Source organism: Coenobita brevimanus, chromosome 38 (assembly GCF_032717465.1).
Source record: "Coenobita brevimanus isolate Jiangsu-jjx chromosome 38, ASM3271746v2, whole genome shotgun sequence".
Classification (NCBI taxonomy): Eukaryota; Metazoa; Arthropoda; class Malacostraca; order Decapoda; family Coenobitidae; genus Coenobita; species Coenobita brevimanus.
The window spans coordinates 24,828,396-24,850,954 of NC_136991.1; positions in this window are offsets into that span (position 1 = coordinate 24,828,396).

The window sequence follows — 22,559 nt, forward strand, 5'->3', positions numbered from 1 at the left end:
GCAATTTCATCACCTAGAACAATCAATAAAAGATCAGAATACTCATCAATCCAACGTCTCCTCTCCCCACTGCAAAGTGCCCTCAGCTGTATAGGTGGATGCATTGTGGAGCTCGGAGACGAAGAAGAGAGGTCACTTTTGATGTTGTGGTGAGGCTGTTTGGGTGAGTGCTCAAGGCCGTGGCTAGGGCAGGCTGTCTGCGCAGGACTGGGCAGCCCAGGTAGTATGTCGTTGGCACCGTCATTTTTGGCATTTTCACCCAGTCTCTTTCTTGCTTAGTGGGAGTGGCATGAGCGAGGTGGGTGGCAGCAACATCGAATTAATCGGACGAAGCAGAACCAGACCCAATCGTTCCACATCCTTCCATGGTATATGGTTGACTGTCTGTGTCGCTCGCCTGCTTCTCCCATACTTGCGTGACGCCTTGGCAACAAAAGGAATTGACATTTAATGGTCACCTCAAACTGTAATAGAAAAAGAAAAAGGGCTTTGCCCATCAGCCAAGTGTTTCTCAACACCTCATATCCAACGGGCAGTCTTGTCATCAGGGATTTTGGCGTTAAGAGCTAAAAAAATTATGTGAACATCTGTGATATCATTCAGCAATACTAAAAACACAGAGTTAACCAACAAAAATAACATTATTAACCCCTTGGTTCTCATGATCCTTAGAGCACTGGGTAAGGCATTATCAAAAGTTAAAGGAGGAAAATCCAAGGAAAAGATCAATGAGCTTCGCGACACTGAACCGATAAAAGGATGACAGTGCGTTAAGTATCCTTCTGGTAAAATCTCACACACATGAACCGCGGTCACTAATCGGTTATAATGAAGACAGCTGTGGTGGCTCGGAGGTAGCGTACTGTTCACGTGATGTACGAACCTTGACTTTAGGGTTGTAGACCAGAACGTGGCGAACATTTAAAGTGGGTGTTGGTAGTATGTTTATCGATAACATATGCAAGCTCTGACACAACAAAACGTAGCGTTTACAATACTTTCACATGCATCACTCTTCTTCCAGATATCCCTTGGCCATTTGTACATCTCTAGTTCAGGGAAGAGTTAATTATGGATATCATTCTCCTTCCGAGAAAGCCTGGTGCTGTAGTGGAAAAGCGAACTAACATGTTATAGACAGTTACATATTAAAGATAACGCACTCGTCTTTCTGGTCTTTTGAGGTCATGTCCTCTCTTGCAATCTGAAATACACACACACACACACACACACACACACACACACACACACACACACACACACACACACACAGAAAGAGAGAGAGAGAGAGAGAGAGAGAGAGAGAGAGAGAGAAAGAGAGAGAGAAACTCGGGGTAGGTAATCTCAGGATGGGCGTCAGATATCCGGTCTGTTATATGGGATACTTTTAAAAACTCTTGCCATAAAGATTTTGAAGATATATTCGGAGGCTTTTAGTCCAGTGTACGGAGGCCAATCAGGCTTTATAAGGCGTCGTAGGGACGTGGAGTGTGGGGAGAGGGAGGTGGAGAGAAGGAGGAAAGGAAGGGAGGAAGGAGGTTGGATCAGGGGAGCACAGTTGTGAGAAAAGGAAGGGGAAACCGAATTAGGACGGGAGAGAGAGAAGTTAGAGGGTTGAGAGGGGGATGGAGGGACATGTAGAAAGGAGACAGGCAGGGAGGGAGAGAGAAGTACGGAAGAGGAGGAATACAGGGAGAGTGGGAAGAAGGGGGAGAGAAGGTACTAGGGGTATAGGGATAAGAAAGTTGCAAAGGGGCGTACCGAGGGAGGGAGGAAGGAGCTGACAGACGGAGAATAAGACTGAGGGAGGAAGGAAGGCGGGATATCAATCAGGAAGAGAAGTGTAAGGCAAGCCATGAAGACGGTTGGGAACAACATTTGATGGAGTAAAGAGAGAGAGAGAGAGAGAGAGAGAGAGAGAATCATACAGGATGGAGGAAGGAAGGGATCGGAAGTGATATATACTGTAGATGTATGCTGGGAGAAAGAGCACACCAAGAGGGAGGGAGGAAACAGTACTCATGAAGGGAGGGAGGAAGGAAAGGAGTGAGAGACAATACTGAAGGAAGGAGGGTTGGCTGGCAGTGAGGAAAGGAAGGAAGGAGGATGTAAAGCTGGATACTGTACCTGTACCAGTGACTTAAATGTTAGTGCCCTGTTGCCGTCTACCACGGAGAAGGCAATCTTCTCCACATGTTTAAAATCCCCCCCCTCCAAAAAAAAAAAAAAAAGTAGTTTGATCCACTTCAAGGATAATGTTAGTCATTCTATTGGCACAAATTTTCGTGCAGTGCATGTAGTGAAATTTCAAGTACTTAACGTAATCCCTTAAATTCGATGTCACTTCCAGACGACTGCATTCTGCTTTGGAAGGGTGTCTTGTTATCTCGTAATAAATCAAATAAAGAAAGTTATGATTAACTTCCGCAGTTCGACAAGCCTTTAATATGCTCCATCAGTCTACCAAGAGTAAACTCTTATCGATATCTAACTACCAAAGGGATGAACATTCCTCATTTGGTTTACTTTTCATTCGACTTTCCTTTCTGCATGAGCTGAGGAGTCTTTTGGCGTCAGGCTGAGTAAAATACTTTTTTTAGTTCGATACCACCAAAATTGTATAAAATCTCTGCACACTGACTAATGATTGTGCTATCACATATGGATTTGGATTATCTGTATATATATATATATATATATATATATATATATATATATATATATATATATATATATATATATATATATATATATATATATATATTATGTGTCCTGCTCTGGGCGTAGGCTTCACAGCCTGCTTACAAGGCCCAGTAGTCCTCCTACATACTATACACCTTTACGTGTCACCACATCGGCGCTAACACCCACCGTCCATATTGAATACATGCTAGGGCTGTCTCATACAGGACTGGTGTACTGGTATTAGCGGGGGTATTTTTACGACATGTCGGCGGGTCATCTGGTAGATCAGGAAAGTCAGCTTTTAGGAAATTCAAATCCTTAAACTGGTCCCTGCCCCAGCCGGGATACGATCCTGGGTCCATTAGGACTGCAGGCAGCCTCTCTACCGATTCAGCCACCTTTGTGAAAAGTTTGTGTACAACAAGTAGCAGGTTAACTGAGTGGTATTTATTATTATTATTATATTTTTTAGATCATTGATGTTAACTTTCTTTTGAAGCAGAATAATGGCTGCATTTTTCAAAGACTTGGGTACAGCTGTGACTTACAAACATCCTGAAAATAATTTTGCTAGTTCGCATAATGCAAAGTCACCTGCATTCTTCATAAGATCAGTAGTGATACCATCATCACCTACTGCTCTGCTCCTCTTCTTTCCTATCAAAGCATTCTTTACTTCATTTATTGTAACTCTGGGGGTGACTGTGTCCACCGTTTCTCTATCCTTAACTGAGTCTTGGTCCCCAGTACTGGAACTGTAAAACTTCGTTTAAGATTTCTTCTGCTATTTTGACCACGCCATTTCTGTTGTTTGACGCATCTCCAACAAAGTCACTCAGAGATGACATATGGTTTCTTCTATAACAAGCCTCTGCTTATGTGCTTTCAGTCTTCCTCCATTCCTTGAAGTATCTTGAGTTCTGTTCATCTTAAGCTTTCTAACACTATTTTTATTCTTGATGACAGTTTTCCCGCTTTATATATATATATATATATATATATATATATATATATATATATATATATTAGGATGGGTCCAAAGTTTAAAGTTCAACGAAACATGGCCATTTTGATGACCTATAGTATGTTTTCAGATAAACTAATTGTATTTTTAAAACTGAATAAGTGGTACACCAGCAACTTTCATTTTAGTTTTTACTGCATTGATGCTCCAAGCATTCAGTATTTACCGGTGATTGGCAGCTCTATAAATGATAACCCATTGTTTTCCATATCTGTTACCAACTACACGAACTGGTACTGGTTTACAGTTTTGAATTTTATATGAGTCTGCGCATATTACTGGAATCATGGCCAGTTGCAGCACACGAGAAAACATGAAAGACTCTGTTTTCAGCTCATCACGCAGTCTTCTGGTGATTCAGTTGCCCACTAGCTGTGGTGTCACAAGGGCATATTTGGAACATAAATCCACAAATCCATCACTGAGCATCCAAGCCTATGCGGAAACTGTTGCACTTGAAGGAATTTACGAGAAAGCTTCCATCTCAGCTTTTTTTTTTTTTTTTTTATGTGTCCGACTCTGGGCATAGGCTTCACAGCCTGCTATCAAGGCCCAGCAGTCCTCCTACATACCATACACCTCTACATGTCACCACTTCGGCGCTAACACCCACCGTCCATATTGAATACATGCTAGGGCTGTCTCATACAGGACTGGTGTACTGGTATTAGCGGGGGTATTTTTACGACATGTCGGCGGGTCATCTGGTAGATCAGGAAAGTCAGCTTTTAGGAAATTCAAATCCTTAAACTGTTCCCTGCCCCAGCCGGGATACGATCCTGGGTCCATTAGGACTGCAGGCAGCCTCTCTACCGATTCAGCCACCTTTGTGAAAAGTTTGTGTACAACAAGTAGCAGGTTAACTGAGTGGTATTTATTATTATTATTATTATATTTTTTAGACCATTGATGTTAACATTTTTTTGAAGCAGAATAACGGCTGCATTTTTCCAAGACTTGGGTACAGCTGTGACTTACAAACATCCTGAAAATAATTTTGCTAGTTCGCATAATGCAAAGTCACCTGCATTCTTCATAAGATCAGTAGTGATACCATCATCACCTACTGCTCTGCTCCTCTTCTTTCCTATCAAAGCATTCTTTACTTCATTTATTGTAACTCTGTGGGTGACTGTGTCCACTATTTCTCTATCCTTAACTGAGTCTTGGTCCCCAGTACTGGAACTGTAAAACTTCGTTTAAGATTTCTTCTGCTATTTTAACCACGCCATTTCTGTTGTTTGACGCATCTCCAACAAAGTCACTCAGAGATGACATATGGTTTCTTCTATAACAAGCCTCTGCTTATCTGCTTTCAGTCTTCCTCCATTCCTTGAAGTATCTTGAGTTCTGTTCATCTTAAGCTTTCTAACACTATTTTTATTCTTGATGACAGTTTTCCCGCTTTATATATATATATATATATATATATATATATATATATATATATATATATATATATATATATATATATTAGGATGGGTCCAAAGTTTAAAGTTCAACGAAACATGGCCATTTTGATGACCTATAGTATGTTTTCAGATAAACTAATTGTATTTTTAAAACTGAATAAGTGGTACACCAGCAACTTTCATTTTAGTTTTTACTGCACTGATGCTCCAAGCATTCAGTGTTTACCGGTGATTGGCAGCTCTATAAATGATAACCCATTGTTTTCCATTTCTGTTACCAACTACACGCACTGGTACTGGTTTACAGTTTTGAATTTTGTATGAGTCTGCGCATATTACTGGAATCATGGCCAGTTGCAGCACACGAGAAAACATGAAAGACTGTTTTCAGCTCATCACGCAGTCTTCTGGTGATTCAGTTGCCCACTAGCTGTGGTGTCACAAGGGCATATTTGGAACATAAATCCACAAATCCATCATTGAGCATCCAAGCCTATGCGGAAACTGTTGCACTTGAAGGAATTTACGAGAAAGCTTCCATCTCAGCTAATGATTACACCAGTGTTGTTATTCGTGTGAAACACCTGATAGCAAAGGCACAGGAGCATAGGAAATATCCAGTGAGCAAAAGGACTTCCAACACCTACATAGAGAAACTTGGCAGCTTTGACACCTTATTTGACATTAGTCGTTGCAAATATTTCAAAAACTTCAAAGCACGCCTGGGTGCCAATGTGCTAGAGCAGACAAGATATCACCTGAGGAGTGGCCTTTCTGAGTTAACCAAAATAGTTGCAGAAAAATGTATATTTGTGAAATAGACCGGAAGAAGACAGCACAAAATAAGTGTGCAGCAAATAGAGTGATGAAAAGGAAGCTCTGTGAAGAGTGCACTAGAGATACTAGGCAAAATAATGAAAATATAATGACAACATATATTGACGAAAGTGATGCCTGTGATGAACATTATGATCAATATGTTGATGATGTTACTGGAGAAGTAGATGGAAGCAAACACTCAGAACAGTGTCAGAACAGATTAGTCTATCCTGAGCTGAGTCGTGTAGCTGATCGATGTCAAGTAAGCAATAGAGACATTTACTCCATTGTGAATGCAGACTGAAAGATATGAATATTCTTTGTGAAGAAAATAAAGTTGACCCCACTAAACTCCTCCATCAGAAAAAATACTGGAGAGATGTCATATTGCAACAGCATAAAAATGACTTGAAGGAAATCGTTTGCATCAGTTTCGATGGAAAAATCAATCAGACGTTCGAGAAAACCCCAGATGGTCAGAGAATCGTGAAGGAAGACCACTACTCAGTAGTTGCTCTTCTTGAAACCGTTTACATCGACCACGTTTCTCCCGAAAGTGAAAAAGCAGCAGATATTGCCAAGGAAATCATGTCTGTCATTCGAGAAACAGATTCAACAGATTCTTTGCAAGCTATCGTCTGTGATGGGACAAATGTCAGTACTGGAATGAGAAATGGCGTGATCCATGAGCTCGAAACACAGATTGGCAGACTACTACAGTGGCTTGTTTGTTTCTTGCATCTTGTTGAAATCATTTTCCGAAGGTATTTCGAGGTAGTTGATGGTTCGACAATAGGTCCACGAGGCTGCAGAGGAGAAGTAGGCCAATCGCTTGAATCTGACCCCAAAGATCTTCCAGTTGTTGGTTATCAACGTGTTGCTGGAAAAACTTGCATTTTACCAGAAGGAGTTGTAAGTGATCTCAGCAAAGATCAAAGTTACCTGTAGCATGCATGTCTGGCAGTGCAATTGCCAAGTGGAGATACTAATGAAGGTGTGAGACCATCTGCACAACCAGGACCGCTAAATCATGCCAGGTGGCTTATGAAAGCTAATTGCATACTGAGACTTAACTTGTCAAAGGAGGAATGATCACCAACCCTAAAACGTCTCGTTTCATTCATTGTGAACTACTATGCTCCTGTGTGGTTCAGGGTGAAAGCCAACAGCTCATGTTGAGATGGAGCCAAAAATTTCTTCTTCATGGTGGAGCTCCTTCAAAAGCTGCCATTGGAGGATCAGGCAATCATTCACCCTGTGCTTGCCATTAACAGCTACTTCTGTTATCCAAAGAACATCCTGTTGTCGGCTATTGCTGATGAAGATGTTAGCGTATGCTCAATGACGATCAAGTTGATGAAACAAGCACAGACAAATGAGAATGATGACCAAGCCTTATTTAGAATATTTGAAAAATTGGCACTGAAGATAAACTTCGATGCCAAGAGGTATACCCGCAAACCAAAGTTTTGGCACCCTCTTGGCTGGCATTAACCCATCACGTCCCAAGGTTTTCCGCACCTCCGACATCCCCCAGTCCCGAGGTATTTTCGAAAAAAATTTTTTTGGCTTAAACCTTCACTTTTGGTGAGAAACATCGAAAATTCATAGAGAAATCGCTCACCTGAGGTTTAAAATACCCAATCCAGGTAGGAGTTCCTCCTTACTTGACTGGGTTTTCTAACATGCTGGCACCAAAGAAAACGAGTTCTATGGGAGGGTAACTATTTTATCCACTCATAAACGGTATTTATTTATTTACTTGGTACAAATGTATATGTAGTATGAGAGTATATTGGTTTTCAAGCAGTAATAAAGGCATTATAAGCATTGTTTCACTCACTAACTAATCACCATACCTGACCTTTTTTTGCCACATTACCTGATCATTATTTCTGGCTGTTTCTTCTTCTAATGCTATGTAAACATTGTCCTCCACATTGTCATCGATTGGGGAATCACTCTGGCCCTGAATATCTTTACTAGCCAGGTCACTGGTAACAGGTCCTTTGCCAAGACAATGGCGTGAGGGGGGGAGGGGGGAGGTTATGCGGTGTAAGGCATTGTCCCTGCTTGGCATCTTGTAGGGGAATAGAGGAAGGTGTCCCGTGTATACATACGAAAAATCACGCGCGAAAATTGAAAATTGTGCAAATTAGGGACCTTGCAATTGCACGACGTACTGGTACGTCGCCGGGACTGGCAAATGCAAATCGTTGCAACGTACCCATACGTCAACGGGACGGGGCGGGTTAAGGCGAAGTCAAGGTTGAAGATAGGCCGGACGATTGGAGAAGCTTGTGTATCAGGTTGGTAACAACACTGTTGGGGAGGTTCGCATTCCATGAGCTCTAAGTCTCACAAACAAAGAATTTGAGCGCAAGATTAATGGATTAATTTAGCATACAATACCGAGTGCATCTGTATTTCATGGGCACTGACTGCGTATAGTTAATGAAAATTGTAATAAGAAAGTACAAACCGTTAAATATATCTTGGGTAGTAAAATATATCGAAACAAGAAGAGGATGTTAAGAATACATGTCTCATATATTTTTTTAAAAATGATAACAATCTCTTGTTTAAACCATCTTAATACCTGCTATACCTATGACCAAATTAATGTATAGAAAGTTTATTTATCCAGAAAGAAGATACTGAAATACATTGTTCTTATTATTTGTAAACATTTTCTTTAGTAACAATCAAGGTTCCAACACTTTAGTATTGTGTCCATCCCCCTTCTGCTTCCATAACTCCCTGCAGTCGATCTGGTAAAGAGTCGACCAGCCTGCTGCAAATGTCTGGTCGTCGTCGCACACTCTCCCATACTTCTCTGGCCTTTGCTTCCACGGCTTCTTTTGTCATCTCTGGAACCTCCCATTCCTCGACCATAATCCCCCATAGATTTTCAATGGGATTGCAGTCACATCCCTTTGGAGGCCAATCTAATAACTGAAATTCTGGGTGCTGTGCGAACCACTGAGTGACTGCTCCGCTGGTATGGATGGGAGATCGATCCTGCACCATTGTGATGAAGTGTGGCTCAGGGAGGGTGTATGGCAGATGGACGGCAGTAGAGGGGTTTCCAAGACATTTATGTAATCCTCGCTGTTAAGGTGACCATCAATTTTTACTAGTTCTCCAGGACCTCCCCACTACATCCAGCCATGAAATGACACTATGACACAGCCACTTCTTCCCCTCTCGTTTATGTGCCTGGCCTCTACCAAGTGTTTCTTGGTCGCCAACAATGACGGCCATTCAGTGTCACAGAGGAGAAGCATTTCTCATCTGTGAAAATAACATTTTTCCAGAAGTCAGTGCCACGATGAATATATTGTTGAGCGAATCTTAGTCTCTCTCTCTTGTTGGCTTCTGTTAGCACTTCCTTTGTGGCTGGAACATGGCAGTTCAGTCCCGTCTCATGCATCCGGCGTCTTGTCATTATTGGGTGACAGCGGAGGCCCAAGTCCCTTGTCAGAGCTACTGCTGATGATTTAGGTGCCTGGGCGACAACAGCGAGGATGTGCTTGCAGTTTTCTTGATAAATGACACGAGGGCTGCCAGATCTTGATCTTGTTTTAACATGCCCCTCATCGTCAGGGATTGAAAAACTATTATTTTATTGAAATATATATTATGAAAAATACTGTATCACAGTTATAAATTAAAATATGTTTAACATTTGATACGTTTATCGTAACTGTAAAACGAGATGAATGTCCTAGCTTTGGTAAGTTGATATGTAAAGAGAATTTAAGGGAAAGTGGCATTTTCACATTCTGCCCGAGAGATTTGCAGCGGCTGCCTGGCGCTTTCCCACCCAAACGCTTGATGATTTTAGGCTAAATGAACCATAGGATACTCTTCAAAACAGACTCATTCTGTTTCCCAGCTTTTTACGTGTTATTTCTCCAATCATGCTCACCTTTGAACCTCGTTATCCATCGCCTGACAGTGCCCTTGCTAATCCCCTTGAGCCAGCTTTTTTCATTAATCGATGTTCCTGCCTGATAGTGGCCCACTATCAGGGATTGCCTGGTGATACTTCTGAACGATTGGCGTGTGTGTTAGGTGGGCTTAGCCCCGCACGGCCTGGGCGAGCTTCCATTTCTAGGTGTGGATTGGATGGCTCCTCCAAACTACGGCAGGAAACAAATAACCACAGTGGTATTAATAGGGGATCGGTTTTCTGGCATTGTTTGGATGAATAAGTAGCCCTCCAATTCACACAAACACAAAAAAGGAGAGTCCATTTAGAAAAAAAGTAAATAATGACTGACAATAAATTGTCCAAAATCAGCAGATAAATTTATACAAAAGCATTTATGAGACACAGACAGACTGCTTTCATATGAAGTAACCTAAGCCTCTCACCTCAAGAACAGATGAATTTCCTTCTACTTCAGCTGACCGACCCACGGCTTAGGCCTATATATGGTGCTGGGGATTCATATTTATTATTTCTGAGACATGGGTAAGTGGAATGTGAACCTCACCCTCAGTTTCGCTACCAGCCTCTCCGATCGTGCAGCTTATCTTCAACACTGACTCCGCTTTACTGCCAGCCAAGGGGGTGCCGAAACTTTGGTTCGCGGGTGTACACTGAGCTAGAAGAGCTTTCTTCTGCCACAGTTCCTCCATTGCTGAAGAAAAGACTGGACAAAATGGACGAAAGCCAACCCGTTGTACTGCACGTGTACCCTTGCCATTCCCTAGGAGTGGAACGTTGCGTCAAGGACGTCACACCCACCACAAGTAAAGTATTTGGGCATGAATCACGTCATGGTATGCCCGTCCAGTGTAAGTGATCTCGCAGCTTGTTCCCGAACCGTGAAAGTAAACAAGACTTTTGATGTGTTCAACTGTTCATGCCATTTATGCTGTCCTTTTTCTTTTTCATGAAATAATGCCTTTCATGTGATTTGAATACATTTATTTCAACTGTTACTTTTATTTTTAATATTGAAATTTAACACAGAAATTGCATTTTAGTTCATCCGAAAAAATAGCATGTGTTTCTAAGCTTTTTTGAGAAGTAACTCTTTTTTTAGATCCAGGTTACTGGAATGGGCACGTATATATCGGAACTTTTTTTTCGTAGTGTTACTGTCATTGTAAAAGAGCACCATTCTGACTATGTTTCAACCTGGCAACCCTAAGTTGGTTCCTTTTCGATCAGCCCTAATATCTCTCTCTCTCTCTCTCTCTCTCTCTCTCTCTCTCTCTATATATATATATATATATATATATATATATATATATATATATATATATATATATATATTGTTACTGGCGTAGTTAACCCCAGTAGCGAATGGTGAAATACAAATGTGCGATAACGTAAGGAGACAGGTGGGTCATCAAGAGTAGTAAATTTTTTCTATCAGTTTTGCGGGCTGTAAGGGGTGACCCTCCTCCCCAGCTGTGTTTACTTAGTGGTCATCTGGACTAATAACACACCAGATGTTTTTCTCACAAACTGCTAGGAATTCCTCTTGTCCTTGAAATACAGGGTGTGGCATAATATGGGAGGAGCAAAGTAGGGATGCTTGCCAAGTAGAAGCCTAAATGGCACTTTCGTTACGTTCTTGATGGCACGCAATTGGTTCTGTGTGGAGTGTAGGAGGCCCTCATTGGGAGCAGGTGCCTCTATTGTTTCTGTATGGTCGGAGATTATTTTTAAGATAGCCTAGTGGTTAATTAACTGAGAGAGGCGGACTAAGTCTGCTTTATAAGGTCGAGTAAAATGTGAAGAGATACATTTTTCTCTCATTTTGCGCACATATCCCTGTACACATTTAGTCTCATTTTGTACACACATTTTGTCATTTGTACACATTAGTTCACATTTACTGTCACGGTACACTTTTGTCACATTGTGTTGCACTTTTCCCCAACACTACTCAATATGTGACTTTGATTACAAAACACACTGTTTGTGCACCATTTCCCATTTTTGGTTCACTCCTCCATTTACACTAGTGTGTGATTTATATCTGGATTATTTCACTGAAGTCTCCACGTTTCCTTGAGCTTTGTGAGTACTTAGCCTCCACTGAGTGTATTCTGATTAGGTAAGAAGTAACTAGTTTTATATTTGTATTCTGAGGCCTATATGAATCTTCCTTTTGTAAAACGAACCCTGGTTTCTTCTTTGGTTGTGTGTTATAATGTACAGTAAAATTAAGTTAGTTTTCTTGTAAGCTTTACCTTATCCCTTTTGGTGATTAATTAAGGGCTAAGAGTACACCGTGATATACTGTACACCCCCATATCAATATATATAATATATATCTATATCTATATCTATCTATCTATCTATATCTATCTATATATATATAAATATATATATATATATATATATATATATATATATATATATATATATATATATATATATATATATATATATATATATATATATTGTTACATAGCCTATGATTTCATCATCCTTTGTGTAATTTTAACGCACAGTATGCTGCATGTTTGATCACGAGCGTGTTCTGCCTCAGTCCCCCCCTTCTACCGTTATAGTAGAGTAAGTCGTCCTTTCTGTTGTTTAGAGCGGGATTGTCAACTCTTTGTCCCCATGGCTTCATTTGCGCGTCCTTCTTACAAGTTGTATCAAGCTCTGCTGGCCCCTATATAATGAACTCAGTCTCTGCATTATTGCCACTTAGATCTACTCCTCATTTTGTTCACATCTCTGTCCTCCCCTGTACAGTTATTGTTGTGAGTGCTCAGGAAGTCTCCAACCATCTAGCAGCTGTGTAATTTGAGTATAACTGTTATTGCATTTTTTCCTTGTACTGTATAGCATAAGGTGTTGATTTGTAGGCCTAGTGAGGTTTTTTTGTAATTTATGTAGGATTTATTTTGTCAGCCAGTTTTAATACTATTTTGTATCTGTAATAATTTATCTTGCATTAACTGAGCATTACCCAGTGTAGTTTTCATTTTATCAGGGCTGACTTGGGTAAATTTATTCTTGCTAATTTCATGTTAATAGAGGCTATTGCAGTTAACCATATATTTAACCTGTTTTTTGCCATTACATTATCCTTATGAGTCCTGAATGTTTTGTTGTTAGTTTGAGCATTAAACTTTAACTTGTAATTTTACCTAACTCTTTTGTTTTGAACCTGGAACTTTACGGGATAGTAGTGATTTTTATTATTCTCACTTAAAGTGTACATTATCTTTCTCTGTTCCGTAACATAAATTTGGCGACCTCATATCAGGATATTCTGGATATTATCATAAGGATATTGCTTGATATTTTGTGACTGTTACTTATTCATGATGTCTACTATTACTACGCTTGATGAAGCCAAAGATTTTTTGTCAAATGTGCAAACAGTGTGTGATGTAGAAAACAGAACAAAGAACGAACTTAAGCTTGTTGCTCAACAATTGGGAATTGCATTTCACTCTCATCATTCTAAAGATCAAATTGTTGGCATGATTAATAAAACCTTGTTTAATGTAACTCCTCCAAATGAGCAAACACTGATTGAATTAGCTAAGTTACAGCTAGCCCTGCAGGAGGCTCGTGTGAAGGAAGCTGAATTTCAAGCACCTGCTAAGGAGGCTGAGTCTCAGGCTAAGGAGGCTTGTGTTAAGGAGGCTGAATTTCAAGCAAATGCTAAGGAGGCTGAGTTCCAGGCTCGTGCTAAGGAGGCTGAGGCACAAGTTGAAATTGCTAGGATTCAGGCAGACCATGAGTATCGCATGAAACAAGGTGGAACTGGATCATCTAGCTCTGATGATTTTGATGTGGCTAAAAATGTTAAACTTGTCCCTCCTTTTAATGAATCTGATTTAACAAAGTATTTTCAGTTGTTTGAGAGGGTAGCTACAGGTTTTAATTGGCCCAAAAAGTATTGGCCAGTACTCCTTCAAAATGTTCTCACATGTAAAGCCCAAGTAACTTATGCATCTTTGCCTCAGGATCAATCTGATAATTATGATGTAGTTAAGAGCTTGATTCTTAAGGCCTATGAGCTTGTTCCTGAAGCCTATAGAGTAAAATTTAGGACAACTTACAAGCAAGATAAGCAATCCCATGTTGAGTATGCAAAAATCAAAGAAGATCTGTTAGAGCAGTGGTTAAATTCTAAGAATGTGGATTCTGATTTTGGTAAATTTAAGCAGATGATTTTGCTGGAGGACTTCAAAAGGTGCATTAGTAAAGATGTAAGCCTATATCTTGATGAGAAAAGAATAGATAATTTGTCTGATGCTGCAGTTTTAGCTGATGAATATGTTCTCACTCACAAGAAATATTCTAGAGAAAAAAGGAAAGCTGAGAGTAAGTACGTTGCCTCTACCCAGAGTACAGGTAACAGGAAAGAGAATAAAGATGATGTTTCTCAGGAAGTAAATACCAGCTTCACCTCTAGATTTCAGAAAATAAATGTACTTATTGTAGTAAGCTTGGTCATACTACGGAGAAATGTTTCAGGAGACGGCGTGATGTGAACAAAAAGGAGTCTTCAAATATTCAGTCAATTGGTCTAGTGTCCACTCTTGAGAGTTCCCAGAATGCTTTAACTGAGTTAACTGAACCTGCTTTGAGGGGTAACTTAAATTCTCATGATGGAGCTCCTCTTTTGAGCAGTAACGTGGGTGACACTCTCAAGAGTTCATGTGCTAATTTCCTGTCTGATGGTTTTGTCAGTCCTCTGGACAGTAATGACAGGAAATCAGTTAAAATATATCGTGATACAGGTGCTTGCCAATCCCTTATGCTGACCAGTGTTCTAGGCTCTAATGTTAATTCCTCTGATGAAACTGTAATCTTACAAGGTGTAGGGAATAATTACTTCTCTGTCCCTCTGTGCAGAGTGAATTTAGAGTCTGGTTTTGTTAATGGTTCCGTTATGGTTGGGTTGGTTGAGACACTCCCAATGTTAGGTGTAACTTTCTTACTTGGAAATGATATTGGTGGAAGTCAAGTGTGTCCAGCTCCTCAGTTGTCTAGTGAGCCAGTGGCTGCGTCCCAGGATTGTGATGTCCCTGATGTGTTCCCTGCATGTGCTGTCACTAGGGCTAAGTCTAAAGTTACTGGTGATTTAGAGGATAATGATGATGATGATGTTATCCTAGCTGACACTTTTCTTGCTAATTTGGACCACTCACCAGATGAGGCAGTACCCCGTAGTGTTGATAATTTGTCTCGTCAAGAGTTGGTTGAGTTGCAGGTTGCTGACCCTGAGTTGAAAGGTCTTGCTAACTCTGCTTGCAGTGAGGAAGAGTCAGCTGGTGCTTCTACTTGTTACTATATAAAGTCAGGAGTACTTATGAGGAAGTGGAGACCCCCAACAGCATCAGCCGACTGTGAATGGGAGGTTGTACATCAAGTTGTCATCCCTCGTGTTTGTAGGCAGGATATCATTAGAGTGGCTCATGATTCCAGTTTGGCAGGACACCTTGGAGTGAGGAAGACTGTGGCACGCCTTTTGAAACACTTCTACTGGCCAGGTATCTTCAGGGATGTTTCCTGGTATTGTAAGTCTTGTCACACCTGTCAAGTTGTGGGGAAGTGTAATCAGACCGAAAAGGTTGCACCTCTAGTTCCCATTCCTCCTTTTGAGGCGCCATTCACCCGTGTGTTGGTGGATATTGTGGGCCCTCTTCCTAAGACTTCTTCAGGATTTTCTTATGTGTTGACCCTGATTGATATGGCTACTCGTTATCCTGAAGCCATTCCACTTAGAAATATCTCAGCAAAGAACGTGGTTAAGGAAATGCTGAGGTTCTTCACAAAGTTTGGTCTGCCCAAGGAGGTACAGTCAGACCGGGGAAGTAATTTCATGTCAAACGTTTTCAAGCAGTCTCTGAAAGAGTTGGGCATCACCCAGATCACGTCTTCAGCTTACCATCCCCAGACCCAAGGAGCGTTGGAGAGATATCATCAAACACTCAAATCGATGCTCAAGAAATACTGTTTGGAACATCAGAAAGACTGGGATAAAGGTCTTCCATTCGTTGTGTTTGCTGCAAGAGAATCTCCAAATGAATCACTGGGCTTCTCACCTTTTGAACTACTGTTTGGCCATGAAGTAAGAGGACCCCTTAAGCTACTCAAGGAATGCTGGCTGTTGGAGGAAGATGACGTCAACCTGCTGGAGTATGTGATGAAGTTCAAAGAACGGCTGTCCACTGCTTTACAGCTGGCGAGAGAGAATTTAGGAGCTGCTCAGGAGAAGATGAAGACTTGGTATGATAAGAAGTCCAGTTTACGCCACTTTCAGCCAGGAGATCAGGTTTTGATTCTGCTACCAGTTCATGGGCAACCTCTTCAAGCCAAGTTTAGTGGTCCTTATTTCGTGGAGAAGACACTCAGTGATGTCAACCATATCATCGCCACACCAGATCGTAGAAAGAGCAAGCAACTATGTCACATCAACATGCTAAAATTATATCACAGGTGGGAGGAAAATAATTCAGTCTGCACTGTAGCTGCTCCACCCGAGTCTGCAAGTGAAGCTCTCCCATGCAGTATGAGCCTGAGTGATAGTTTGGGGAAGAATCCTGATATCATGAATGATCTCCAGACTAAGCTTTCTCATCTACCTCCCGAGGAAAGGCAGGAATTTTCGGCATTACTGCAGGAGTACCCGCAAGTGTTCCGTGCCACTCCAGGAAGAACCACTGTGTTGATGCATGATGTCGATGTTGGAGACGCAAAGCTAATTAAACTGCCTCCTTACTGTGTGAACCCAGTGAAAGTTCCTCTCATCGAGAAGGAGCTTGGCTACCTGTTGGACCACAAGATGATTGAGCCCTGTCAGAGCGAGTGGAGTTCTCCTGTCACTCTAGTCCCTAAGCCAGGTGGGTCACAGCAGCTTTGCATCGACTACAGACGTGTTAATCAGATAACCAAAACAGACACCCTCTCCCTCGTGTGGAAGATTGCATAGACAAGATCGGAAAGGCTAGGTACATAAGTAAGTTTGATTTGTTAAAGGGATACTGGCAAGTACCTATGACTGAACGTGCTAGGGAGATCTCATGTATTGAACACCCTGCATCTTATTACAGTAAGAGGTTCACTCCACCTCAAAAGAACTACTCAACTATTGAGAAAGAGCTTTTGGCCTTGATTTTGAGTTTACAGCATTTTTCATTTTATTTGTGTTCTAGTTTTGACCCCATAGTCATTTATACCGATCATAACCCACTGAAATTCCTTAGTAAGTTTAAAGATAAAAATCAGAGATTGACAAGATGGAGTCTACTTCTTCAGGAGTATTCATTAGACATACAACATGTCAAGGGGAAAGAAAATGTTATTGCAGATTGCTTATCTAGACTTTAGACAGATTGTTTTAGAGTAATAAGAAATTTCCTTTGTAAATTTCTTTTTCTTTGTGGGGAGGTGTTACATAGCCTATTATTTCATCATCCTTTGTGTAATTTTAACGCACAGTATGCTGCATGTTTGATCACGAGCGTGTTCTGCCTCAGTCCCCCCCTTCTGCCGTTATAGTAGAGTAAGTCGTCCTTTCTGTTGTTTAGAGCGGGATTGTCAACTCTTTGTCCCCATGGCTTCATTTGCGCGTCCTTCTTACAAGTTGTATCAAGCTCTGCTGGCCCCTATATAATGAGCTCAGTCTCTACATATATTGCCACTTAGATCTACTCCTCATTTTGTTCACATCTCTTTCCTCCCCTGTACAGTTATTGTTGTGAGTGCTCAGGAAGTCTCCAACCATCTAGCAGCTGTGTAATTTGAGTATAACTGTTATTGCATTTTTTCCTTGTACTGTATAGCATAAGGTGTTGATTTGTAGGCCTAGTGAGGTTTTTTTGTAATTTATGTAGGATTCATTTTGTCAGCCAGTTTTAATACTATTTTGTATCTGTAATAATTTATCTTGCATTAACTGAGCATTACCCAGTGTAGTTTTCATTTTATCAGGGCTGACTTAGGTAAATTTACTCTTGCTAATTTCATGTTAATAGAGGCTATTGCAGTTAACCATATATTTAACCTGTTTTTTGCCATTACATTATCCTTATGAGTCCTGAATGTTTTGTTGTTAGTTTGAGCATTAAACTTTAACTTGTAATTTTACCTAACTCTTTTGTTTTGAACCTGGAACTTTACGGGACAGTAGTGATTTTTATTATTCTCACTTAAAGTGTACATTATCTTTCTCTGTTCCGTAACAATATATATATATATATATATATATATATATATATATATATATATGTATATATATATATATATATATATATATATATATATATATATATATATATATATTGATATGGGGGTGTACAGTATATCACGGTGTACTCTTAGCCCTTAATTAATCACCTAAAGGGATAAGGTAAAGCTTACAAGAAAACTAACTTAACTTTACTGTACATTATAACACACAACCAAAGAAGAAACCAGGGTTCGTTTTACAAAAGGAAGATTCATATAGGCCTCAGAATACAAATATAAAACTAGTTACTTCTTACCTAACCAGAATACACTCAGTGGAGGCTAAGTACTCACAAAGCTCAAGGAAACGTGGAGACTTCAGTGAAATAAACCAGATATATATATGTATGGTAGATGGGGGCGCTTACCATCCTCTCACTCGATGTAGTGCTGCTCTCGGGTGTCTCCCCTTTCCTCTCCTCCATCCTTCTTTCCTTCCATCCTCTTCTGTCTTTCCTTCGTTCTTTCCTCATCTTTCTGCCTATGGGCGACTTTACACTCCCTTTTCTGTCTTTCTTTCCTTCATTCTTTCCTCTTTCTTCTGCCTGTGGATGACTTTACACTGAGTGACAAGCCAAATGGTTTCCTGTACACCAGGAAACCATTTACTACGCTGGGTGGTAACCATATAACGAAATTTTGGTGCATAGTGGTTTAGTGGGTAATTATGGAGCTCCAATCGGATTGAGCTGGTGAAGGTTTATATCCAAGGGGTGGTTGGGGTTTATTGCTCTCGTAATGCCACTCAGGGATGAGTGAGGCTGGTCATTCTCATCTTAAATGTCAGGACCAACTTGCCTAGCCCCGGGCTCCTACGCTCCTAATGGGGCAACGTAGGATTGGATGATGAATGAATGTATATATATATATATATATATATATATATATATATATATATATATATATATATATATATATATAAACCGAACTTTTTAAATAGCGTACTAACTAGCCAGTCTAGCGTGATCGCGACTGGAGGGTTGTGTAGTGTTTGCTTTTTTTTTTTTTTTTTTTCAAATAATGCCATGCTTTTTATCATGCAGATGCATTGGTGTCTAAAGTTTCAGAAGAAAAATCAGTTTCTTTCCGATAAAACACTTCGGGCTTTGACTGTTGCATTAATTTGGTTTTACGTTTTTTACAGGCCATCACTTTTGGACTGCAACACATAATTATACAGTTTTATTGAGCAATGAAATTGGGAAGGGTCGTCAATGAGCGAGGCTGCGTCAACACCAAGGCAAGGGCAGGGGAAGGGAGGGTCCAAACCTGAGAACGGAGTGAAGAAGAGGAGAGGACAGAAGTTGGAAGAAATGATGGACAAGAGAGAGAGAGAGAGAGAGAGAGAGAGAGAGAGAGAGAGAGTCAGGACACTAAAATATCATAACACACTACATAATAACTAGTAAAGTTTATATTGTTAATAGGTAATATAGAGGTTAGAAGAAAGTCGTAGCTGAATGCTGAATGTTGAAAAAAATCGTGAGGCGTAAATAAATTGTGCTGTGGTTCGTTGGTTCGCTGCTTACCCCCAGTATCGATTTAGGCAGTCGTAGACAGACGTAGAGATTGGGAGGATGGTTGCAATTGTGGCTTGTCAAACACTGCCAGTATAAAGTTGTGAGGCACTGTATGTCTCGAACATGTTGTGGTTTATGTTTCTGTCTTGATAATGTAGACTCAAGTGTAGAATTGTAGACGTGGTTCGTACAATTACTGCCACCAAATAATATTAATATCATAGCCATCGCTGAGCATTTCCAAAAATGTGTTAGAATGTAGGGATTTTAAGGACAGAATCTTCGTTGTTCTTGTCGTGGATGGCTGGAGAAAGATCAAGATGAGTCTGGGGTTTGATTGTAGCTTATTTCCTCGGAGGGAGTATCTCATAAGAGCAGTGCTGAAGCGAGAGAGGTTTTATTCTTGCTAACTCTGTTGTGCTCTGTTCCTGCCTCTCCCACAGTCTGCCTTTCTCCTAACCCCTTCTGCACTGTCTTTCCCATTTCCCCTGTATATGACTGATTGTGTCATGCATAAGGTCACGTGTGTGTGTGTGTGTGTGTGTGTGTGTGTGTGTGTGTGTGTGTAGAACTTTCCAAGCCTGTGGAAGTTTCCATCAGGAGTCATACTGTGCTGTGTGAAATTCCTAGCTACAGAATGGGTAACGTTGCTTCCTTTAGACCTCTTGCTTAGCCACGACTTTCTTCTAACCTCTGTATTACATATTAACAATATATACGTTACTAGCTATTATGTAGTGCGTTATATTTTAGTGCCCTGACGCGAGAGAGAGAGAGAGAGAGAGAGAGAGAGAAACATGGAGTAAGGGTGAGAACATAGAATGAGAAAGGGAGAGAACATAAGAACATAAGAAGAGAGGATAACTGCAGTAGGCCGGTTGGCCCATGCTAGGCAGCTCCTAGAAGAGTAACTGAACTACTAGAATGAGATAAGGATAGCAAAGAAGAAGGCTCTCCCCCGCCCTCCAAACCCTCCAGCCGAAGCCGGCAGGAAAAAGTCAGAAAGAACACCACGCCGTATAGAAAAACTGGCGTGGACATTTTACAGGAAAGTGTGAAAGGAGAATAGAGACTATCATAGTGTAACCTGAAAAGAAAAAAAATTTGAATTAGTATTGGTTATAAGATTTTCTTTATTCTATATCCACCCCTTATTTGTCATATGCTTATCTAGCCTATGCTTGAAACTCTCAATGGAAGAGGCAGCAACTACTTTACTAGGTAGCTTATTCCATTCGTCTACTACTCTATTACCAAACCAATTTCTACCGATTTCCTTACTGAAACGGAATTTTTCTAGTTTGAAACCATTATTTCTAGTTCTATCCTGTATGCTCACTTTAAGTACCTTGCCAATATCTCCCTTATTTATACCATTCATCCACTTAAACACCTCAATTAAGTCTCCCCTTACTCTACGCCTCTCTAGCGAATGCAGACTTAGTCTTTTCAGTCTGTCTTCATATCACAGGTTCCGGACGTCATGTATCATTTTAGTCATTCTTCTCTGTACATTTTCTAACGAATTAATATCCATTCTATAGTAAGGACACCAGAAATGTACTGCGTAGTCTAAATGTGGCCTTACTAATGCTAGATAAAGTTTTAGTATTACTTTAGATGATCTATTGCTCACGCTTCTCGAAATAAATCCTAGGACCCTATTTGCTTTATTTCTCGCATTAATGCACTGTTGCCTTGGTTTAAGGTCGTTACTAATCATAACTCCTAGATCTCTCTCGCATTCCGATTTGCCAATTTCTTTGTTATCTAAGCTGTATTTAGTATCTCCAATGGTCTTGCCTACGTTAAGTACTTTGCATTTTTCAACGTTAAATTCCATTTGCCAAGTTTTAGACCATTTGGACAATGTATCGAGGTCTTTTTGTAAGTTATGGCAATCGTCAGTAGAGTTAATGATACGCCCTATTTTTGTATCGTCGGCAAATTTGCTGATGCTGCCATTGACTCCTAAGTCTAGATCATTTATATATATGATAAATAATAAGGGACCGAGTACTGAACCCTGTGGTACACCGCTAGTTACTAATCCCCAGTCCGACTTAGTTCCATTTATTAATACTCTCTGCTTTCGTCCTTTCAGCCAGGATTCTATCCATTTTAAGATATCGCCGTCTATACCGTGTGCTCGAACCTTTCTAACTAACCTTTCGTGTGGGACCCTATCAAAAGCTTTACTAAAGTCCAGATAATTAACATCGTAAGCTTTATCGCTATCTACTGCCTCATAGACCTCCAAGTAGAATGACAACAAATTTGTGAGGCAGGATCGTCCCTGCCTGAATCCGTGCTGACTTTCGTTTATAAGATTAAATTTTTCTAAGTGTTCTCTAATCTTATTTGCCAAAATTGACTCTAACATTTTTCCTACTATTGACGTTAGACTTATCGGACGATAATTCGACGCAGCTGATTTATCACCCTTTTTAAAGATGGGCACTACGTTTGCGGTTTTCCACGCCTCTGGAACTTCTCCTGAACTTAAAGAGTCATTAAATAACGTTAAAAGTGGCTGACATAATTCTTCTTTGGTTTCCTTTATAATTTTTGCATATATATCATCCGGACCTGGCGATTTTTGAGGTTTTAACTTATTAATTTCTTTCAATACGTCCTCCTTACTAATAGTTATTTTACTAAGAATATTTTCCGTATTCTCATGGTAAATATTTGCTGCTTGAGGGACCAGGCTTAGATTTTCCTTGGTGAATACTGATATGAAATAATTATTTAGGATGGAGCACATTTCTTTATCTTCACTGGTAATGTCACCTGATTCTGTTCTGAGTGGTCCTATCCTATCTTTATTTTTCGTTCGGTACATTTGATAAAAACCCTTGGGGTTTTCT